This window comes from Pseudophryne corroboree, chromosome 3 (genome assembly GCF_028390025.1).
Source record: "Pseudophryne corroboree isolate aPseCor3 chromosome 3, aPseCor3.hap2, whole genome shotgun sequence".
Classification (NCBI taxonomy): domain Eukaryota; kingdom Metazoa; phylum Chordata; class Amphibia; order Anura; family Myobatrachidae; genus Pseudophryne; species Pseudophryne corroboree.
The window spans coordinates 558,550,378-558,573,186 of NC_086446.1; the positions used below are offsets into that span (position 1 = coordinate 558,550,378).

The 22,809-nt window shown below is 50.5% G+C and overlaps 1 protein-coding gene across 2 annotated transcripts in view; it reads right to left on the bottom strand.

Annotated features, from left to right (window-relative positions):
* Nucleotides 1–22,809, bottom strand: part of SMIM36 (small integral membrane protein 36) — a 179,000-nt gene that overhangs the window by 15,762 nt on the left and 140,429 nt on the right. Inside the window, exon 1 of one of the 2 annotated variants that reach the window (XR_010244536.1) lies at nt 18,773–18,883. The exons of the other annotated variant lie outside the window; for it this stretch is intronic. The gene's annotated coding sequence lies outside the window, so the exon portion shown is untranslated. Of the gene's footprint in view, nt 1–18,772; nt 18,884–22,809 lie in introns of those variants that run through there. 2 annotated transcript variants of the gene reach the window in all.

The window sequence follows — 22,809 nt, forward strand, 5'->3', positions numbered from 1 at the left end:
CCAGATGAAAGGGGACGGGGGGGTGGGCACACAGTGCCCTGGGCCCCCCTCTCTTGTGCAGTGTTAGAGAAGCGCTCTGTGCTGTCTCCGTTACTGTACAGCAGCCGCCGCTCTCTAGGACTCCTATTCACCGCCCACATGTTACAAGATCAGCTGATTAGAACACCTGTTGCAACCGCTAGTCTCTCACTGCAGCACAGTGGTGGTACACCCACCGCTGCTGCAGTCACAGTGGGGCAGATTTATTAAGCCTGGTGAAGTGATAAAGTAGAAGGTGATAAAGCCCCAGCCAATGAGCTCCTGACTGTCATTTTTCAAACCCAGCCTATGACATGGCAGCTAGGAGCTGATTGGCTGGTGCCTTATCACCTTCCACTTTATCACTTCACCAGGCTTAATAAATCTGCCCCAATGTCACCAGCCATATCCTAGGGGACCCACTAACACCTGTGATGTCTTTTGCTGCAGTGAGTTATGGCACCCCCAGAACTGCTGCTGTATAGACAGCTGAGACCCGGGCAGTGCTGACAAGAGAAGGAGGGATGGAGGATTGGGTGTGTTGCGCATAGTTGCCGAGGCCCCCCGGCTCTTCCGGGGGGCCTCGGCAGGGGGGTGGGCAGTGAGCTGATGTGAGGAGGGGGGCGGGCCGGAGGCGGCACGGGGGCGGGCCGGAGGCAGGCCAGAGGAGGGACGGGGGCGTGACTGCTGGATAGCGTCATGCAAGCCACGCCCCCCACTGTGTAATGCCGCGATTACCGGCATTAAACAGTGGGGGGCGTGGCTTGCATGACGCGATTCAACAAGAATCGCGGCATCGCCTGCCCGGACCGCCCACTTCACTCGCTAAGTGGGCAGCCGGGCAGGGGGGGACCCTGTAATCGGGAGACTTGCCTGCTCTTCCGGGGGGCCGGGAGGGTCACCCGATTTTCGGGAGCCTCCCGGCCATTCCGGGAGGGTAGGCAAGTATGGTGTTGCGGGCCCCCAAAGGCTTAATCCTGCACTGCCTTCAAGCCTGTATGAAAACATTTTGATCATACACTATCAGGGCCAGTTCTGGGGCTTCTGGCGCCCCGGGCGGCATTAGGGGGCGTGGTCAGTTACGCCCCCTGTACTGTTGTAGGATGTGCGGTCTGCGATGACGTCAATCGCGCACTGCACAGCAAAGGTCCTCTCCACGAAGGTAAACTAGACGATAAGCGTCTAGTTCCCTTCATGGAGAGGACCTTTGCTGTGCGGTGCGCGATGACGTCAACGCGCACCGCACATTATTACAGTGAAAGTCCTCTCCAGGAAGGGAAATTAGACGCATAGCGTCTTGTTTCCCTTCACAGCGGGCAGCCCACGAAGGGAACTAGACGCGTAGCGTCTAGTTTCCCTTCACAACGGACAGCGGGACATCGGGCCGCGGCAGCGGGGGGCACCACAGCAGCAGCGGATCTTGCCATGGTGCGGCGCCCTCCGGATGGCGCCGGCGCCATCGTCTTGTTTCCCGCCGGCGTCTTGTTTCCCTTCACAGCAGGCAGCCCACGAAGGGAACTAGATGCATAGCGTCTAGTTTCCCTTCACAACGGACAGCGGGACATCGGGCCGCGGCAGCGGGGGGCACCACAGCAGCAGCGGATCTTGCCATGGTGCGGCGCCCTCCGGAAGGCGGCGCCCCGGGCAAAAGTCCTGCTTGCCCGTGGCAAGATCCGCTACTGTACACTATACTGTACTTAGCTGCCAAGTTTTGTCACTCTATACTTCCCCATGCCCCTGCAGCATTATGGAATCAACAGTTTTCAAAACAGATACAGAAGGTACATTTACTTACTGTAATTAACAGGCATCTGCTGAACATTTGTTTCTGTATATTTGGACTAAACTGTTTTTTTTTTTTGTCCTATACAGTTTGTACCGGTTATTTTCCAGCTTTCTGATTCTCTAATGAGATTATAATGCTGTCTCCAGGCTCTAGGGATTTTATTTATCTTCCATAACCAGCGCTGATAAATATGACACACAATAACAAAAGGGAATAGTGGTTCACTGGGGATTGTAGTCTTATGATTACAAGCTAATTACAGCCATTGGGTTAGCAGACTTTTCAGACACAATACATTTTAAATATACAGATGCTGCATCTCTGAGTGCAGCCAGCTCTGTATTACTGTTCCCAAGAGAACAGGGGCGAAGGGGGCAGCAATGGCGCCACAGCGGGATAAGGAGGAGGGGTGCCGGACGCCCCGAAGGCGCGAACACCGGGGGAGGGGGGGTTGGCCGCAGGGAGGCGGGATCCCCTCCCCTTTTCATCACCTGCAGGGAGCCCTGGGCCAGTAAAAGGTGCGGCCTAGAGGCGGGGTGGGGGGGGGGGTGAGGAGGGAGAGGCAGATAAAAGCAGCAGCTGGGGGGGGGGGGAGTTAATAGCTCCATTTTCCCCACACAGGAAAGGAAGTACCTGTGTCCGTCCGGTGGCTGCTGCACTTCCAGGGATCCAGGCATGGCATCGACAGTGACCGGAGGCAGGTCACCCTCACAGCAGGGAGCAAGGGTCGGGCAATGCTTGGCAGAGCTGCCAGAGAGGAGAAGGGAGCTTCCAGCACGATACAGGGGCCGGGAGTTCAGTATTTCCGGCCAGCAGCTGCAAGGCCCATCCGTCCGTCCATCTCCAGAAAGGCAGCACAGGAGCAGTGAAAATGGTGCTGGGGTGCCATCTGGTGGCCGGAGGACACATAAGAAGAAACAACCAGGGGAAAAAAGAAAAAAGGCAGGAAAAGCACCTGCTAGATCCGGAAGGCAGCAGCGACCAGCAGCCCTGCAAAAGGAGCAAGGGCAAGAGGGGGGTGAGTACCAGCCGGGGCAAGAAGGCATAGGAGCAAGGGGAATGGGGCAGCCATTTTATGCCCAAGGGGGAAGGGGCAGAGCGGCTATGGCCCACTACAGTCCAGTGGAACCCCTATTAACGTTGCAGCACAGCGGTTGCAGAATACCCCAACACAGGCTAGGAACGTAGGAGCAGCATGCCAGGAAGGGGGAGTTATTCTCGCCGACACAGCCAGCGGGTCAGGGTCACCCGAAGTGAGGGGGAGATGGGTATTCCTGGCAGAGACACAGCAATATAATAGCCCGGCTAGGCAGCCAGAGGGCACTCCTAGGCAAGGGGGTAACTGGGGACAGGGCGCAGGAAGCGCACAGGACAGGGACTTTACACAAGGGTTGCGAAACCAGCTTGCCCGTTCCCCTGCGTTTACATCCCCGCCCAGGAGAATGTACCAGCAGACACCAACGCCAGTCACAGGACAGAGCAAGGAGCCACATCGCAAGATTTCACATCACAATCACAGAGGTTCACATCACAAGCGCAAAATTTCACATCACAATCGCAAGATTTCGCATCACAATCGCAAGATTTCACATCACAACCACAAGCGAGAATCCAAGACAATTACAGCAGTTACAGAGACAGTGCGGTCCTCGCCTTGCCCAGCGGCCCGTCAGTGCAGCATCTTGCCACGGCAAGAGCGGTGGAGAAGAATACAGCGGAGGCCGGTGCCTTGACCAGCCCGGCCAGAGAAGACGTCTCCACAGCATCACTCAGGAACGGTGAGATGAACCATGTGTTTAACATGCAGAATGTGATTGTTATGCCATTGTATAATAGCAATACACAAAGTGTGAGGGATGGTACTGAAAAGGGGCAGAGGCAGGGGTTGCACCAAAACAGTGCGAGCAGCGCAAATTGCGGGGGGAGGGGGGGCACCTTAAACGAGGTAGCAAACACACAATGGGAGGGTAACAGCGCCGCAGATAATCAGGCGGGCAAGCGGGGCAATAGCAGCGCGTCCGAGTCAGACGACGACGAGTCATGCAAGGTATTGAAAGAGCAACTGCGGTTGGCCAGGGCCAATCACAAGAAGAAGAAGTTGTCAGCCCCAGGGGCAGACACAGCGTGGAGTAAGCTAGGTCAGACCGGAGCAGCTAAGCCAGTTTTCTTACAGCAGGGAGGCGCATTGGATCACGAGCTAGGCGCATTGGCAGGGCATTTGCCTAAAGAAATTAGGAAGGAAATTGTGAAGGGGGATTTCATCGACATATGCTCCCTTACAGAGGAAGGTCTCAGGGACAAGTAGAGGGGCAGCGAGAAGGGAGTAGGGCGGGGGGTATCCTACAAGACAATTGACAATTGGATGACCGGGATGTTCGCATACTCTGGTTGCTACATAGAAGCTTACCCAAATATGGCAATGAACATGATGAAATACATCAATCTTGTTTATTCAGTGTACAAGGATTATGGGGGAACTGCGTGGCGCAGATACGACGAGTCCTTCAGGTTAAGAGCGCAAGGGCAGCAACCCATCAAGTTTGGGACAAAGGATATCGAGCTGTGGCTCAAGGCGCAGGCAAGAGGGGCTAGCGATAAAAAAGCGACAGCGCAAAGGCAGGGGACAGGGAGGCCTGGCATGCATAGACAAGATATGCTCAAATGCTACACTTCAATGACACCCGGTGCACACGGGCTTTCTGTAAATTCAAGCACGCATGCACGCACTGCAGCGGAAGTCACCCAGCAAAAGACTGCTTTAGGAAAAAAGGCCGACAGGGAGAGAGAGGGGAAAAGGTATCCGGAGCGCTTGGGCCTGTCAAAAGCAAGTAGCCCAGTGAGGCTGGAGGGTATGCAGGCATGGCTAGCCAGGTACCCCAAGCGTTTAGAAGCCCAGCGGTTGCAGGAGTGTTTTAGAGTAGGGTTCAAGATCCCAATAAGACGGGACGTCCTTCCGGGCGACCGCAATAGGAACCTTCATTCCATCAGGGAGCAGCCGCAGGTGGCGTGACAGAAAATTGGAAAAGAATTAGAGATGGGCAGGATGGCCGGGCCATTCGCGGCCCCCCAATTGAAAATTTGGTAGTGTCACCGCTGGGGTTAGTTCCCAAGAAAGCACCGGGAAAGTTCAGACTTATTCAACACCTATCTTTCCCGGAGGGGGCATCGGTTAATGATGCCTTGGACGTGGAACAGTGCTCGGTGCAATATCAGTCGTTTGACCATGCGATAATAATGGTTAGGAGGCAAGGGAAAGGGGCCTTGTTGGCGAAGCTGGACATCGAGTCAGCGTTCAGGCTACTCACCCTGCATCCAGACAGTTTTTACCTTATGGGTTTCCAGTTTGAGGGCCAATATTTCGTAGACAAATGTTTGCCTATGGGATGCGCAATATCTTGCGCGTTATTCAAAATTTTCAGCTCCTTCTTGCACTGGTGCTTGGAAGCACGGACAGGCTGTAGGGCAGTAGCGCACTACCTGGACGATTTCTTGCTGGCAGGTCCAGCTCAGTCTGGGCAGTGCGCGCAGTTGCTGCAAGAGCTTACAAAGATGCTGAACGAGTTCGGAGTCCCCATCGCGGTGGAGAAAACTGAGGGCCCAAAACAGGTAATCTCTTACCTGGGTATAGAGATCGACACAGAGAAGATGGAGTGCCGGTTGCCAACAGAAAAAATCGAAAAGTTGGAGCGAGAGATCAGTGCATGCGCCCAAGCGAAGTCAGTTACCTTGGGCCAGTTGCAGTCATTGCTAGGGTCGCTGAATTTTGCTTGTCGCGTAATCCCTATGGGGCGGATTTTCAAGCGACGTATGGAAAGGGCAACAGCGGGAGTGAGGGAGAAACATCACTTCATCCGCATCAGCGGGGAATTGAAGGAAGATTTGTTAGTATGGCAGGATTTCTTGAAACAGTTTAACGGGGTGCGCATGTGGCCGAGCAAGATATTGCCAAACCATGCACTGCAGCTATTCACAGACGCAGCAGGAGCCATAGGCTTCGGAGCGTACTTGCAGGGAGAGTGGTGCACAGAAGAATGGCCGCAAAGGTGGAAGGACAGCGGTTTTACTAAGAACTTGGCAGCTTTGGAGTTGTTTCCTACAGTGGTAGCCGTAGAGGTTTGGGGCCGCAGGCTAGAGAATAAGTTCATAGTTTTGGTGCGACAATATGGGCGTGGTACAGGCCATAAACAGCCAATCTGCCTCGTCCGCACCGGTGATTAGGTTGCTGAGGTGGTTGGTAGCGGCATGCTTGAGGCACAACATTACATTCAGGGCAAAGCATGTACCAGGAGTCGAGAACGTTATCGCGGACGCGCTGTCACGTCAGAAATGGGAGGTGTTTAGGGCGGCAGCGCCGTTCGCGCGGGGCCAAGGTTTAACATGCCCTTCTCATATTTGGCAGATAGCCGAGCCTGTTTGAACGAGCTGGTGGAAAAGTCCCTGGCGCCAAAGACCTGGAAAGCGTACATGGCAGCATGGGAGAAATGGTAGCAGTTCCAGGGGAATGTAAGCTCAGAGGGCCAGGCGCCCCTGCAGCAATTGTTGGAATTCTTAGGCAAGAGTAAGGAGGAGGGAGCATCACGGGCAGTGGCAAAACACCAGGCTGGCAGGGGTATCTTTCTTTTCAAAGTTGCTAGGGAAGGAGGACCTAACTAAGGCATTCGTAGTGTGCACAGTGATGAAGGGATGGGCCAGAGCGGAGATACGGAGACCGGACTCCCGGGAGCCAGTAACCAATGAGAGGCTTAAGAGCATTATTCACATAGTGGCGAAAGTATGTAACGGAGAGTCCGAGGAAAAACTGTTTAAAGCAGTGTTTATTATGGCGTTTAGCGGAGCATTTAGGGTCGGAGAGCTAGTAGCGCAGTCAAAAATGGCCGCCGGAACAGGCCTGTTGGTAAAAAATGTAGCGGCCTCGCAGGGCGCGGTCTTGTGCAAAATTCACAAGTCAAAAACAGACCAGATAGGTAAGGGAAGATGGGTCCAGTTGGGCAGGCACCCGGACACAACAGTCTGTCCAATCGAGGCGGTACAACATTTTTGGAGGTCAGGCCAAAAGGGGGCGAGAATTTCCTTATTCATGTGGATCAGGCGGCACTTACCAGGTTCCAGTTCACAGTCATATTTAAAAAATGCATCAAGGAGTTAGGCTGGAACCCGAGGAAGTTCGGAACCCACTCATTTAGGATCGGCGCGGCAACATCCGCCGCCAGCCAGGAATGCTCAGCCGAAGAGATAAAGGGGAAAGGGGGGTGGAAGTCAAACAGTTACAAATCTTACGTCAGGCCGGTGGCCAGGGCGCCACCGCAATAAAGGGAATTGGCGACTGTCCTAATACCCCCCCCCCCCCAGCTTCCTCTATTCTTCGCAGGGATCGCCGGGAAGCGGTGTTGGATCTTCGGCCATTCATACATATTCTGGGCAGCGGCACGGGCCGCAAAAAGACCATACGGGCGCCAGCTTGGGATGAGGCGAGAAGAGGCAGCAGTTTTTTGGCTGGGCAACAGGGGCATGGTATGGGAGCAGGCCAGGGAGGCCTGGCTCAAGGCCGAGCTTGCATTGGGAAAGCCCGACGTGTTGGTGTTGCACCTTGAGGGAAACGATATCGGGAAAACAAAGTCGCTAGACCTGATCAGGCAGGCCAGGGAGGACATTGCCTTGATAAAAGGGCGGTGGAGCAACGTGCGCATAGTCTGGTCAAAAATTATCCCGCGACTAGCCTGGAGGGGGGCTAGGTCAGGGCACGGAATAGACAGAGCTAGGAAGAAAGTCAATGCGGCCATCGGTTAAGTGGTCACAGCCAACGGGGGAAGCGTTATACACCACAATGACCTTGCAGGGAGATGTGAGGGTTTTTGCAGGCACGATGGGGTGCACCTGTCGGACATAGGCCTTGATATCTTCAACAATGCGTTGCAGGATGCGTTGGAGGGTTTGCGGTGGTAGCGCAGGATGGGGCTTCGGTCCGCAGGTCGCTGGGGCCTCGTGTGGCGGGGAAGGAGCGGTGCACAAGGCATGGTAAGGGGGGATTGTCAGAATGCCTCGCATAAGTCACCAATTAGTAGGCCGTACGCCTGGTTCCAGTTAAATGCGGCAGGGGCCATACGGGTTGTGCGCCATGGTAGGGTGTTATGCGCATGGTAGCTGGTCCATCGGCGCAGGGGGCGTGGTCCGTCAGCCCGCAAGGGCGGGCCCGGTACGCCTCAGGCGGGGAGGGGGCGTGGCCGTCGCCGGTAAGGCGGCGTAAGGCACGCCCGAGTCGTTTCTCTAAACAGCGGGAGAGCCGTGCACCGCTTCCTCTCCTTTTTACCCTGCAATGGTGTGTTTTTGGTATTAGGTGGAAATAAACCTAATTACAAGTCTCGTCTCCAGTTATTTGATTAGAGCAAGCCGGCGGGGCACTGAAAGGTCACCCTCTCCATCCTTATGCAACTTAGATGCTTAGCTCCAGTTAACACGACTGAAGAAAGACACTGCAACTACTTCTGTTGCCTGTCTTAAGGCCAGTACTCACTGGCAGATGTGGGGAGACAGGGCCGGCTCCAGGCCTACTAGCACCCTGAGCGAGAAAATGTAAAAGCGTCTCCCCCTCCCCTATGTGCGCACTCCTGGAAAAGTGGGCGTGGCCTCCTGGAAAAGTGGGTGTTGCCTCGTAGCTTCATATCATCAAACTATAAACAAATATATTTTCACCCCCCCTCTACACACACAATTAGCAGCCTTACACATAACAGCCACAGTAGTGTTCCTTACACACAATGTCTCCCCAGTATAGTGTCAGATACACATAATCTCTCCAGTATAGTGCCAGATACACATAATGTCTCCAGTATAATGCCAGATACACATAATGTGCAGTGCCAGACAGACATGATATGCCCCCCAGCAGTGCAAGATAGACATGATATGCCCCCTAGCAGTGCCAGCTACACATGACATGCCCCCCAGCAGTGCCAGCTACACATGACATGCCCCGCAGCAGTGCCAGCTACACGTGACATGCCCCGCAGCAGTCCAAGCTACACGTGACATGCCCCCCAGCAGTGCCAGCTACATGTGACATGCCCCCCAGCAGTGCCAGCTACACGTGACATGCCCCCCAGCAGTGCCAGCTACACATGATAGTGTTCACTTTTTAGGGCAGGTTGCTGATCACAGGGAGGGCACATTTTTAAGTTAGGAGGGCAAAATGATGTACATACTGTAATGCTTGTTGTTCCCATTTCTACACGGTAAAGTATCAAAAATTTAGGGGAGTTACTTCGTGGGGAAGGTGCGTGGCCACATAATAGTGGAAATTCACATTACACCACACAGTAGTGCAGCTAATACACATTGCACCAGGTAGAACCTCCTAGACACTTTGCGCCAGGCAACGCACGTTAGACACTTTACGCCAGGCACAGCACGTTAGACACTTTGCGCCAGGCACAGCATGATAGACACTTTGCGCCAGGCACAGCACGTTAGACACTTTGCTCCAGGCACAGCACTGAGACACATTGCACCAGGTAAAGCACTAATACACATTGCGCCAGGCAGAGCATGTCAGACACATTGCGCCAGGTAGAGCACTGAGACACACTGCGCCAGGTAGAGCACTGAGACACATTGCCCAGCCACAGACGCCTAGCGGGAACATTACATGATATGCCCACCAGCAGTGCCAGCTACACATGACATGCCCCCCAGCAGTGCCAGCTACACGTGACATGCCCCCCAGCAGTGCCAGCTACACGTGACATGACCCCCAGCAGTGCCAGCTACACGTGACATGCCCCCCAGCAGTGCCAGCTATACGTGACATGCCCCCCAGCAGTGCCAGCTACATAAATGGCCACACAGTGCCAGATATGTCCCCACAGTTCCAGATACATAAATGCCCCCACAGTGCCAGATACATAAATGCCCCCACAGTGCAGATATGCCCCCACAGTGCCAGATAAATAAATGCCCCCACAGTGCCAGATACATAAATGCCCCCACAGTACCAGATACATAACTGCCCCCACAGTGCCAGATACATAAATGCCCCACAGCGCAGATATGCCTCCACAGTGCCAGATACATAAATGCCCCCACAGTGCCAGATACATAAATGACCCCACAGTGCCAGATACACAAATGCCCCCACAGTGCAGATATGCCCCCACAGTGCCAGATACATAAGTGCCCCCACAGTGCCAGATACATAAATGCCCCCACAGTGCAGATATGCCTCCACAGTGCCAGATACATAAATGCCCCCACAGTGCCAGATACATAAATGACCCCACAGTGCCAGATACACAAATGCCCCCACAGTGCAGATATGCCCCCACAGTGCCAGATACATAAGTGCCCCACAGTGCCAGATACATAAATGCCCCCACAGTGCAGATATGCCTCCACAGTGCCAGATACATAAATGCCCCCACAGTGCCAGATACATAAATGACCCCACAGTGCCAGATACACAAATGCCCCCACAGTGCAGATATGCATCCACAGTGCCAGATACATAAATGCCCCCACAGTGCCAGATACATAAATGACCCCACAGTTCCAGATACATAAATGCCCCCACAGTGCAGATATGCCCACACAGTGCCAGATACATAAGTGCCCCCACAGTGCCAGATAAATAAATGCCCCCACAGTGCAGATATGCCCCCACAGTGCCAGATATATACATGCCCACACAGTGCAGATATGCCCCCACAGTGTAGGATACATACATGCCCCGTCAGTGCCAGATACATACATGCCCCCACAGTGCAGAAATGCCCCCAAAGTGCCAGATATGACCCCCACAGTGCCCTGCCCAATACCTGCGGTGCTGCTGGGAGGGGGGAGTCTGCTGAGGGCGCGGGCGGAGTGACTGTACATACTCTGTCTCTGTTGTATGTGCGCTTTGCGCGCGGCGCTGGCGTCTGATGTCAGATGCCGGCGCCGCACAGCGCGCATAGCGCGCTCACAACAGGGCAGGCCGGGCGGGTAGCGCTGCAGGCTGGCACGGCTCCAGGCACGAATATGGCGGCACCAGCGCGCGGCACCCATTAAGGGTGGCACCCCGCGCGGCCGCTCGTTTCTAACATGCCTGGAGCCGGCCCTGTGGGGAGAGATGTGTGCTGAGTGAACCGCTCAGCACACATCTCTCCCCCTGCTCAGCACAGCGCGATGTGTGCTGATCGTGCGTGGGGGAGCGGGGGGGGGGGGGGGGCGCTCATTTCACCCAGCGGGTGAAGTGAGCGACCCACTAGATTGGCCTGCATGCAGGCCAGTCTAGCACCAGCGATATCGCTATCGCTGTGAGGGGTACACACGGAGAGATCACTGCTTAAAATCTAAGCAATCTATTCAGATTGGTTAGATTTTAAGCAGGGTTCGCTCCGTGAGTACCCCCTTATAGTAAAATTGACTTTTCAAAACATTTTCAACTTACATACCGCCCTCTATCTTTTGATTACATTATAGATTCAAAGATTGTCTATATAAAATCTCTCTGTTACTTCACCTATTTGCATCACAAGCTCTTCTGATGCTCTTTTTGAAGGTAGCATTACTTTCCCACTGAAAGTGATTCATTGTCAGGGTATTTCTTAGGTTACTTTCCTATCCATAATAGGGATGGCTATCGACCATATAGTATATAGAATACTTTTGCCATCGATGGATTAGAACCAGACGGTTTCCTTCCATCGATGGAAAGGCATAACAACATATATTATTTTTCTTTTTCTTTTATGATGTGCCGAGACACAGAGCATAGCTCTGCCCCCAACACACGTGTCACCCCGCCCCCGTATTATGATTGGCCCATGGGACAATCAGTGAAAAAACAGGGATGACGATAGTGAGAACCATCAATGGTCTTCCACTGCAAAGTTGGCTGCCATCGATAATTACTTGCCATATTGCCATCGATGGCAACCATCGATGGCAACCACACCGATGGCCATCGCTAATCCATGATATAATGCCTACACACTGACCATTACAGAGGTAACATTTAATACATTTGTATTACATGCTTGTTTGTTTGTTTGTCACTGGTTCACAGGGTATTCTTTTTTGGAAAAAAGGTCTAAATAAAAAGCTATATTTTATTAAACGTATGCAACAAAGCATGCCCCAGTAAATACAGGTTGAGTATCCCTTATCCAAAATTCAAAATCCCACATTTTTGGGTTCCATACTGAGATAATGACACATATATACATAGTTCCTATATATTAGCCCTGTGACTCTGTGGCTGCATTTCTAACGCTGGGTGGAGTCACAGACCTGGGCGGACTTAGCAGCTCCTGGCCTGTCCCAGTGTCAGCACAGCACACACCAATAGCAGAAGGGAGCACCAGCCAGAGATTCCTCCCACCATTCCCTGCCACAAGCCAGCAGCGCACTGACGCCCCACACTGCCAGGTAAGCATGGCCACCTAGCCAGGCGCATCCCACACCACCCTTCCCCTGCAAACACCCACCTTCCCCACCACGGCGGGACACACACCCGCAACCGAGGCCGCCACTAACCCCCCTACCATCTTTAAGATTGCAGACGCGGCCACACACTCACAACTAAATGCCCTCCACACCCCGGCCGCACACACCGTTCCCCCCTCCCCACTACCGCTGCACACACTGGCCGGCGGTGGGGGGAGCAGAGGCCGCTGCAGATGTATGACCAGGGGATCGGGGCCGGTGGTGGGGAGAGCAGAGGCCGCTGCGGCTGTGTGCCGCTGGGATCGGAGCCGGCGGTGCGGGGGAGCAGAGCATCCAGCCACCGATGCTACAGACGGGACACACTGCCCGGGAGACCACTGACACCCGCACCCCACACCCTTCCCTCCGCACCAGCCTGTCGCCTGTTCCCACATGCAGCCACTGACACGCTGCCCGGGACCCGCCATCCGCAACACGGGGTAACAGTAACACAGGCCATAGCTGTACATGCGGCATCACCCTGATAGCACGCCGCACCTGACTCTGTACCAGCATTATCTCTCTCACCGCTGCTGCCTCCGACCCCACGAATCTGTCTGTTTCCAAACGTCCAGCAGGGTCGTCGGGTCCGTGCCAGCAGCAGCGACAGAGATAGCGCTGATACAGAGTCAGGTGTGGCGTGCTGTCAGGGTGATGCCGCATGTACAGCTATGGCCTGTGTTACTGTTACCCCGTGTAGTGCAGACAGCGCCCCCACTCACCCACTTGCGTATGACGTGCCCCCCATATCACCCATCCTACCACTTGCACCAAGCCCCACTCGCACCCTGTCCATCACAAGGGGGGAAACAAGTAGCAGCCTCATGGCCCCACACAAACCAACACCTATCACCCTCCACTTCACTTTCCCCTCCCCCCTACACACACACTCTCCCCTCCCCCCTACACACACACTCACCCTCCACACTCCAAACAACACGACCGCACCCTCCACTCCTCCCCCCACGCACACTCACCCTCCATACTCCTAACAACACGCACGCACCCTCCACTGCCCTTTCCCCTCCCCCCCCCCCCCCCACAAAAACCCTCCACCATCCAACCACCATCCTATGTGTACCTCCTCCACCCATGCCAACTTTAAACCCTCTCACCCATCCCCCTGCCACCCAACTCCATCCCACACTACACCTCCTATCACCACCACCATCCCTCACCCCTACGCAAAAACATATACAGGCAGTGACCCCTCTCCACACACTTGCCTAAGGACCATAAATCATTACCCACAGCATTTCATAAAACCACACGCCAAACTACGTACCCTTCACAAAAAACACTCCACCACACACATTCCCTTCAACACCCTCCACAATCCAGCCACACACCACCCTAACCCTATCGCACACCCACCGCCCTCCCTCTGCACCCAACTAATTCAGTCAAACCATTAAAACACCAGCTACCCCACAAGATTACCCCCATAGCCTAAAGCCACTAATACGCCAATTCTAACTCCAACATCTGCTAACATAACACACCTCTACCCCCAACAAACACCCTAACACCACATCCACTTCACCTTGCCACACACATAAACAATCCACCCACCGCTACCACAAAAACACAATAGACGCACCCTCCAAACACACCCCAGATCCCACAACAACAGTTCAGCATACTCCCTAAACCTCCACCCACCAACAACTTTGCAAACAGTAACCCTCACAGCTATGAACACAACCCTCCCACACCTACGACAACACACAACAAACCCTGCCACTACAATTACACCACAACGCCTCACAAACACATCCATCTACCACCCAATCACAATATCAAACAACCACCTTTCAGAAAAACCTCGCACCTTGCACCTCAACACACACTTCCACATCCCCCTAACCTACTCACCACCCACCCTCCCATGCACACACCACACGACCCTATGCAGACATCCCTTAGCCATGGCACCTTCGCCCACCGTACCCCTTATCCCCACGCCTATAACTCCACCAACTGCAACCTCCCCAATCCCCCTGCCACATACACCCACAACTCCAACAAGCCCAACACCTCCTACCCCCTCCACCATCCCTCAGCCCACAGGGGCGTAGCCCCTTACAACGGTGTGAAGAGCGCCCGTAGGGCGCGATGAATCACCTAGTATATATATATATATATATATATATATATATATATATATATATATATATATATATAAAAATATATACAAATGGAAACCGGAGGGCGCTAGAGATGTCAAAATGCAATTGTCTAGAATAAAGTTCATAAATGGTAAGTCTCCAATTGTTTAATGACATATTCTTATAGGACTTGATTGAACCCTGGGTGAAAGATGAATTATGCTCAGCCAGATATTTCTCCTGAAAAGATACCCTCACACCAAAGTATATAGACACCAAAATATGGCCAAAGGCCTCTGATTAATAAAACATTCAATGTTTATTTGAACATCCAGTATAAAATATACAATGTCAACAATCTTCACATTCTATACAAGGTGTTTTACAGGAACCAAGGTTACACCAGGACAGATGTACAAGCTAGTACCACCAATCACCCCAGGATGTGAGCTCAGTGGTGGGGACTCCCGAATGCAATCAGGGTATCCTAAACAACCTTACGTGTTTCGTCCTATAGCAGGACTTCTTCAGGGGTAAAATCTTAAAAAAGATTAAATTAAAAAGATGTCATAAAGATTTCATTAATTCATAAGTATATGGTGGAGGATGTAAAGATTTTTAAAATAGGTACCAAAATGTATGACAAGGTAGGTACATATGGTTCCCACCAAAAAAGATTATAGTATGGCAGAGTGAATATTTGCCTATGAGAAAAACATATATATGGCCATCATTATTACAGAATAATTCCATGTCTTCCTAAGGAATTTTGGGGGTCATTCCGAGTTGATCGCTCGCTAGCAGTTTTTAGCAGCCGTGCAAACGCATTGTCGCCGCCCACTGGGGAGTGTATTTTCGCTTTGCAGAAGTGCGAACGCTTGTGCAGCAGAGCACCTGCAAAATCGTTTTGTGCAAAACAAGACCAGCCCTGTAGTTACTCTTCGTGTGCATTGATTCTAACGACAGAGGGATGGCTTTTGACGTCATACACCCGCCCAGCGAACGTCCAGCCACGCCAGCGTTTTTTCTGCCAAGCCTGCGTTTTTCCAAACACTCCCTGGAAACGGTCAGTTGCCACCCAGAAACGCCCACTTCATGCCAATCTCCTTGGGATTGGCTGTGCATTTGGAATCGTCATTAGAACCAGTGCAAAACCACAAAGGACTTTGTACCAGTACGTAGCGCGTGCGCATTGCGGTGCATACGCATGCGCAGAAATGCAATTTTTTAGCCTGATCACTGCGCTGCGAACAACGGCAGCTAGATATCAACTTGGAATGAATCCCTTTAATACCACCAGTACATACCTGAATGAAGCAGAACAGGGTTGATTAGCTTCATTAGCCGGGAAAGTATTATTGAGAAATCCCTGTCTAGGTATCAAAGGTAACCATAATGTCGCAATTTCCCAAAGTTAAACATTAGAACACAAAAAGAATATTTTCCATTGTACATACCCCAATATGGTATGATTAATAAAACATTCGATTCCACATTTTGCTGTTCCCACTAGCAGGGGTCCTACTGTGAGGTGCTGCTGCTCCTTTGAAGTGCGTGATAAAGGTTTTTCTGTTTTATTTATATATATATATATATATATATATATATAATGTACACTGCTCAAAATAATAAAGGGAAAACTAAAATAACACATCCTAGATCTGAATGAATGAAATATTCTTATCAAATACTTTGTTCTTTACATAGTTGAATGTGCTGATAACAAAATCACACAAAAATTATTAATGGAAATCAAATTTATTAACCCATGGAGGTCTGGATTTGGAGTCACACTCAAAATTAAAGTGGAAAAACACACTACAGGCTGATCCAACTTTGATGTAATGTCCTTAAAACAAGTCAAAATAAGGCTCAGTAGTGTGTGTGGCCTCCACGTGCCTGTATGACGTTCCTACAACGCCTGGGCATGCTCCTGATGAGGTGGCGGATGGTCTCCTGAGGGATCTCCTCCCAGACCTGGACTAAAGCATCCGCCAACTCCTGGACAGTCTGTGGTGCAACGTGGCGTTGATTGATGGAGCGAGACATGATGTCCCAGATGTGCTCAATTAGATTCAGGTCTGGGGAACGGGCGGGCCATTCCATAGCATCAATGCCTTCGTCTTGCAGGAACTGCTGACACACTCCAGCCACATGAGGTCTAGCATTGTCTTGCATTAGGAGGAACCCAGGGCCAACCGCACCAGCATATGGTCTCACAAGGGGTCTGAGGATCTCATCTCGGTACCTAATGGCAGTCAGGTTACCTCTGGCGAGCACATGGAGGGCTGTGAAGCCCCCCAAAGAAATGCCACTCCACACCATTACTGACCCACTGCCAAACCGGTCATGCTGGAGGATGTTGCAGGCAGCAGAACGTTCTCCTTGGCGTTTCCAGACTCTGTCACGTCTGTCACATGTGCTCAGTGAGAACCTGCTTTCATCTGTGAAGAGCACAGGGCGCCAGTGGCGAATTTGCCAATCTTGGTGTTTTCTGGCAAATGCCAAACGTCCTGCACGGTGTTGGGCTGTAAGCACAACCCCCACCTGTGGACGTCGGGCCCTCATACCACCCTCATGGAGTCTGTTTCTGATAGTTTGAGTAGACACATGCACATTTGTGGCTTGCTGGAGGTCATTTTGCAGGGCTCTGGCAGTGCTCCTCCTGTTCCTACTTGCACAAAGGCGGAGGTAGCGGTCCTGCTGCTGGGTTGTTGCCCTCCTACGGCCTCCTCCATGTCTCCTGATGTACTGGCCTGTCTCCTGGTAGCGGCCTCCATGCTCTGAACACTACGCTGACAGACACAGCAAACCTTCTTGCCACAGCTCGCATTGATGTGCCATCCTGGATGAGCTGCACTACCTGAGCCACTTGTGTGGGTTGTAGACTCCGTCTCATGCTACCACTAGAGTGAAAGCACCGCCAGCTTTCAAAAGTGACCAAAACATCAGCCAGAAAGCATAGGAGCTGAGAAGTGGTCTGTGGTCACCACCTGCAGAACAACTCCTTTATTGGGGGTGTCATGCTAATTGCCTATAATTTCCACCTGTTGTCTGTTCCATTTGCACAACAGCATGTGAAATTGATTGTCAATCAGTGTTGCTTCCTAAGTGGACAGTTTGATTTCACAGAAGTGTGATTGACTTGGAGTTACATTGTGTTGTTTTGGGGATATATTTATGGTCCAGGTCCTTGTGCTGCTGTTTTTAACTTTTTTTATTTTAATTTTCATATTTGGTGTAACATACGTTGCATGTTTCTTTAAACATGTTGCATTTGTTGTTGACAGTTACTATGGTGACGGGTATGCTGTCCTAGTGTGGGCTGCTGTTGATGACATCACCCGGTCTACACGGCTAGTGTCAGAGGCAAGGGAGCGCGTCAGCGGCCGTCTGGTGATTATGACTCTCTGTATGCGTCTTTTGGATGAGACAGGAAAGGTCACGAACGGGCGACGGCTGATGACGTCATCTGCCGTGACACGTGCACGGTAAGGAACAGGGGTGTCTGGATTCAACAGCGGTCACACAGGTGAGCTTGGTTTGTTCATTATTATGTTGATTGGGTGTATGTCTCTGTATGTATTTAAGGCACATTTGTACCATTGCACTTTCATCCCTGATGACGGGCTATAGCCCGAAACATGTGTTGGATGCACATTTGGCAATAAAATATTACTGCAAGTATAACAGTCTCCTGAGTGCCGCCGTGATTCCTGACTATATATATATATATATATATATATATATATATATATATACATATATCGAAACATATAATATATATATGTCATTATCTCAGTATGGAACCCAAAAATGTGGGATTTTGAATTTTGGATAAGGGATACTCAACCTGTACAGTCTACTTTCTTTCTCCCTTGTACAATACTTTTGCTGTACTTACTGTAACTCTTGGGAGCACCACTTACAACAAAAAAACACACAACAAACACACACACTTACTGTACATTCAAACACACAGAAAAAGCCGCAAACACACAGCACAAGTCTCAATGCACAGTTATAAAGACAAACTTTCAGTTTCAGAATTCATGGTGACCATTGGTACTGCTGTTTAACTCTCTTGATGACTCCGTGCTTCCCCCACCCTTCAGTTCTAGGCAATGCCACAGAGATGGTTTTGCCACTAACCACTATAAACATTGTTGATAGCACAACATGATGCTAATCGGTATACAAAACTGCTGTGGTGTGAAGACACACTCTAAGCTTTCAATAAAATGAGATGAATTTATGTTGACCATTAGTACGGTACTGCTGCTTAGCTCAATGCATGACTCCGTACCTCCCTCTGCCCCCGAAAAAATGGGTAAATGCAATCGCATCACAATATTAATCACTACTGAATAAGGCCCTTAATCCCTCTTGTTTTTTGAGTTACCTTTGTCATCAGTCCTGCCTGGATCATTGTCTGACAGGTCTGCTCATGTTACAAGCTACAGTCTGTGTTGCTGGCTGCTGAATCTTCTGATGAGTCACCTGTGTGAGTAATCTGCTTTGTGAGTTCTGAATTCAGCAGTCTAAGCATGCTGTCCCTGCATAGCAAACCCAGCATGGCATGCTAATTCCAGTTCTAGCTCTCTACAGTTCTCTGCTCACTCTCCATTTCCCCAGCATTCAGACCTACTTTCTCTACACCAGAGTTCCCTCCAAAACTCAGACATGGGCACCGCCATGACACTTGCGATCAGCTGACTGCTGAACCCCCAACCACAGACTTTGCAGCGGTCACCTAACTGCAGTCCAATCTGCTGCTGTTCTCTGCTTAACCTATTTCTGGCCTAGCATCGGTAATCTGACCAGATCCTCTAATCACTGCTCTCCAGGGGGGATATAAGTATTGCATGATGAAAAACATTGCTTCACAGTGCTATAATACGTTCCGGGCACCAGACTTCTGAATGCTGTTTCCAGTATTTTGTCCACAGTCTGTATTCCTTGTCATTCCAGCTTGACTCAAGTTACACCTATTGTTTCCAGGTCAACATGTTGTCTTCCTTGGTTCTACTCCGATAGTCACTTCATCAGTTCCAGCCCAATATTAGAAGCCCCATCTGTTGCAGCTAGATATTAGATGCACCATCAGTTCCAGACAAATATAGGAAGCACCATCGGTTCCAGCCCGATATTAGATGCACCATCGGGTCCAGCCCAATATACAGTAAGAAGCACTATCGGTTCGAAACCAATATAAGAAGCATCATCGGTTTCAGTCCAATATAAAAAGCACCATCAGTTCCAGATCGATATCATAAGCATCATTGGTTTCAGCCCGATATTCACATCATCAGTTCCAGCTTGATATCTGTACCATTATCTCCAGTCCTGTGTCCACTTTATTCTTGCCAGCTTTTCCATCTGAGATATTCTGGTGCAGTACCGGGGGACCCAGTCAGAGGGCCACAGCCTGCAAGTCAGATGCAACTAAGTCTAAACTTCCTTGTGGGAGTCCCTATTGAAGACTGCTGGCGTGTTGTACTCCATGCCTCTGATCTGGATATTTGTCAGCCCTCTGGTACTAGCCAGTCTCCTGCTTCTGCTCATGTGCAAGAATTACCTCAAGCCACCCAGCTTTCTCCATCAATCTTCCACCACTGATCCACCAGCGTCACAGCTGGGAACACAAAAGATCCCAGTCCTGACACCTGAATGACACTTCTTACGTGGTTCTGTCATTCATCAGGCAGTGCCACAGAAACTACATTGACTAGTTGATGCATGTGTAGTGCAGTTTAGGAATAGTGACATCTGGTGGACAGAAAGTAGTAATACACTCTCTGGCTTTTACGGCTTCTCATTACATTATTATTATTATTATTATTATTATTATGCTATATTTATACGGCGCCACAATGGATCCACAACGCCCATTACAGAGTACATAATCAAATGAGCAAACAAGAAAACAGCACTTACAGTTCAAGTCAATATAGGACAAGTATGGAAAACCAGGGGTCAGGTGCCATCAAAGGGAGAATGGAGTATAAGATAGTATAAGTAAGAAAAGGAAAGGCACACAAGGAAAGAAGGCCCTACTCTTGCGAGCTTACAATTTAAAAGGTGAAGGGCTGACAGACCGGGGTGACAAAGAAGGGGTAGACTGTGAGTATAGACAAGAGGGTTAGGAGGAGAGTTGGCTGGGTTTGGTGAAGAAGTGGGACTTGAGAGCCCGTTTGAAGTTTTGTAGAGAGGTGGAGAGTCGGATGGGAAGAGGTAGAGAATTCCAGAGATAGGGATACAGCACATGCAAAATCTTGTAGGTTGGAGTGAGAGGAGGTAATCAGTTGGCAGGAGAGACAGTGTGCATTAGTAGAGCGTGGAGGACAGGTGGGAATTTAAAGAAAGATAAGGTCGGAGATGTAAGAGTGGGTAAGGGCTTTGTAGGTTAGTGTGAGAAGCTTGAATTGGATTCTGAATGGGAAGGGTAGCCAGTGAAGGTCCTGCAGAAGAGGGGGTGGTGGATATAGTACGTTTGGTGAGGAAGATGAGATGAGCAGCAGCATTGAGGATAGATTGGAGTGGAGAGAGGCATTTTTCAGAGAGGCCAGATAGGAGGAGATTACAGTAGTCCAATATGGAGATGACCAGTGAGTGGATTAGGGTCTTAGTAGCGTCCTGCGTGAAAAAAGGTCTGATCCTGGAAATGTTTTTGAGATGGAAACTGTAGGTTTGTGAGAGGTACTCAATGTGTTATTTGAAGGAGAGGGAGGAGTCAAGGATTAGTCTAAGACAGCGCACTTGGGGTCTACAGGAGATAGTAGTGCCATCAATGGTTAATGAAACTGTGGAAGGTGAGATTATGCGAGAGGGAGGGAAGATGATCAGCTCAGTCTTAGACATGTTAAGTTTAAGAAAGCGCTGAGACATCCAGGAAGAGATAGCAGAGAGTCAGTTGGATACAACTCCATATGCCACAATGCGACTTAATACAGCAATCTGGGACACGGCAGGGTGATGTAGCAGGGTGCACTACATGTCTTATTGATGCTAGATGTAAGAGGACACATCTGGATTTACCTCATTAATAATGCTATAACATTGCAATATTTATTCATTAAAGTCAATATAAAGTGCCTCTGTGAATTTGTATGGGTAATAATAAAATTACTATTTATTTTGTTCTTAGAAGAGTTACATAGGAACATGCCTGAGATGAATATTTATTCTTTTTTTTACCAATACCAGACATAGGGCCTAATTCAGACCTGATTGCTCCTCTGCAAATTTGCAGAGGTTTGCGATCAGATAGTCATTGCCCAGACAGAGTGAAAACCTACCCCGTGCAAGACATCGCATGCCTTACGAAAATCTCTGCGTATACTAGTCAGCTGCAAATCCTTTCACACCTCACTCACCATCAAATGATTTTTCCAGTCTGTACAGCTATATGCATAGCCCAGGACCTGCACCTCCAGTGCGATAGAATCAGGCTGATCGGGGCCGGAGCTGACGTCACTTACCCTCTCTGAAAACACTTGGCACTCTTGCGTTTTTACTGACACTCCCAGAAAATGGTCAGTTACCACCCCCAATTGCCCACTTCCTGTCAATCAACTTGCGTGCGCCTAGCGATAAAAAATTATGCACTATGATCCGTACGCATGCACAGTCGATCGATAATCGTCCGCCTTGCGAATTCGCACAAAAGTGATCAGGTCTGAATTAGGCCCATAATCAAGTTAACATAACATTTTAATTAAAATGATTTTCAATGTGTTCACATTTATTCCTCTTTAATATGAATATGATTTCTCCTCTCTACCCACTTACAGTATTTGTTTCATATATGCCTCAGTTATCTGCCCCAGGGCCAAATTATAGGTGGGGCGGACGGGGGCACACATTGGGGGTCCCCACACTGATTAAACATTACCTTGATCCAGACCCCTCCTTAGTGACCCTCCGTCCCGAGCTGCCTCCGAAGCCCCGCCCCCCTAACGTGCATAATGCCGCAATTCAGGGATGTATTGGAAATGGGGCGAGGCTATTACACTGAGGTACCCAGCTGCCTGATCCCAGCAGATACCTCTGTACCATCAGGGTGTCACCTCGGTGGTGTCAGACTTCTAACACCACTAGCAGGTGTGTTAGAAGGGTGCGGAGCTGTAGTTGGGGCATCTGAAGCACATAGGGGTGGTAGTGTCTCTTTGGTGCGCTGCCCCTTCTCTCTTTCTATCACTATCTCTTGCTCCCCGTCTCTCTATATCACACTCTCCCTTTGCACCCCTCCTATCTCTCTCTCTGTTTCTCTTATACCACCTCTCTCTCTCTCGCTCTCTTGCTCCTCGCTATCTGCCTCTCTTTCTCTCTTCCTGACACCCTCCCTCTTTCATCCTGACACCCTCTCTTTTTCCTGCGTCCACGCCATGTCTCTCTATCTCTGACACCTTCTCTCTCTTTTGCTCCTCTCTCTCTGTC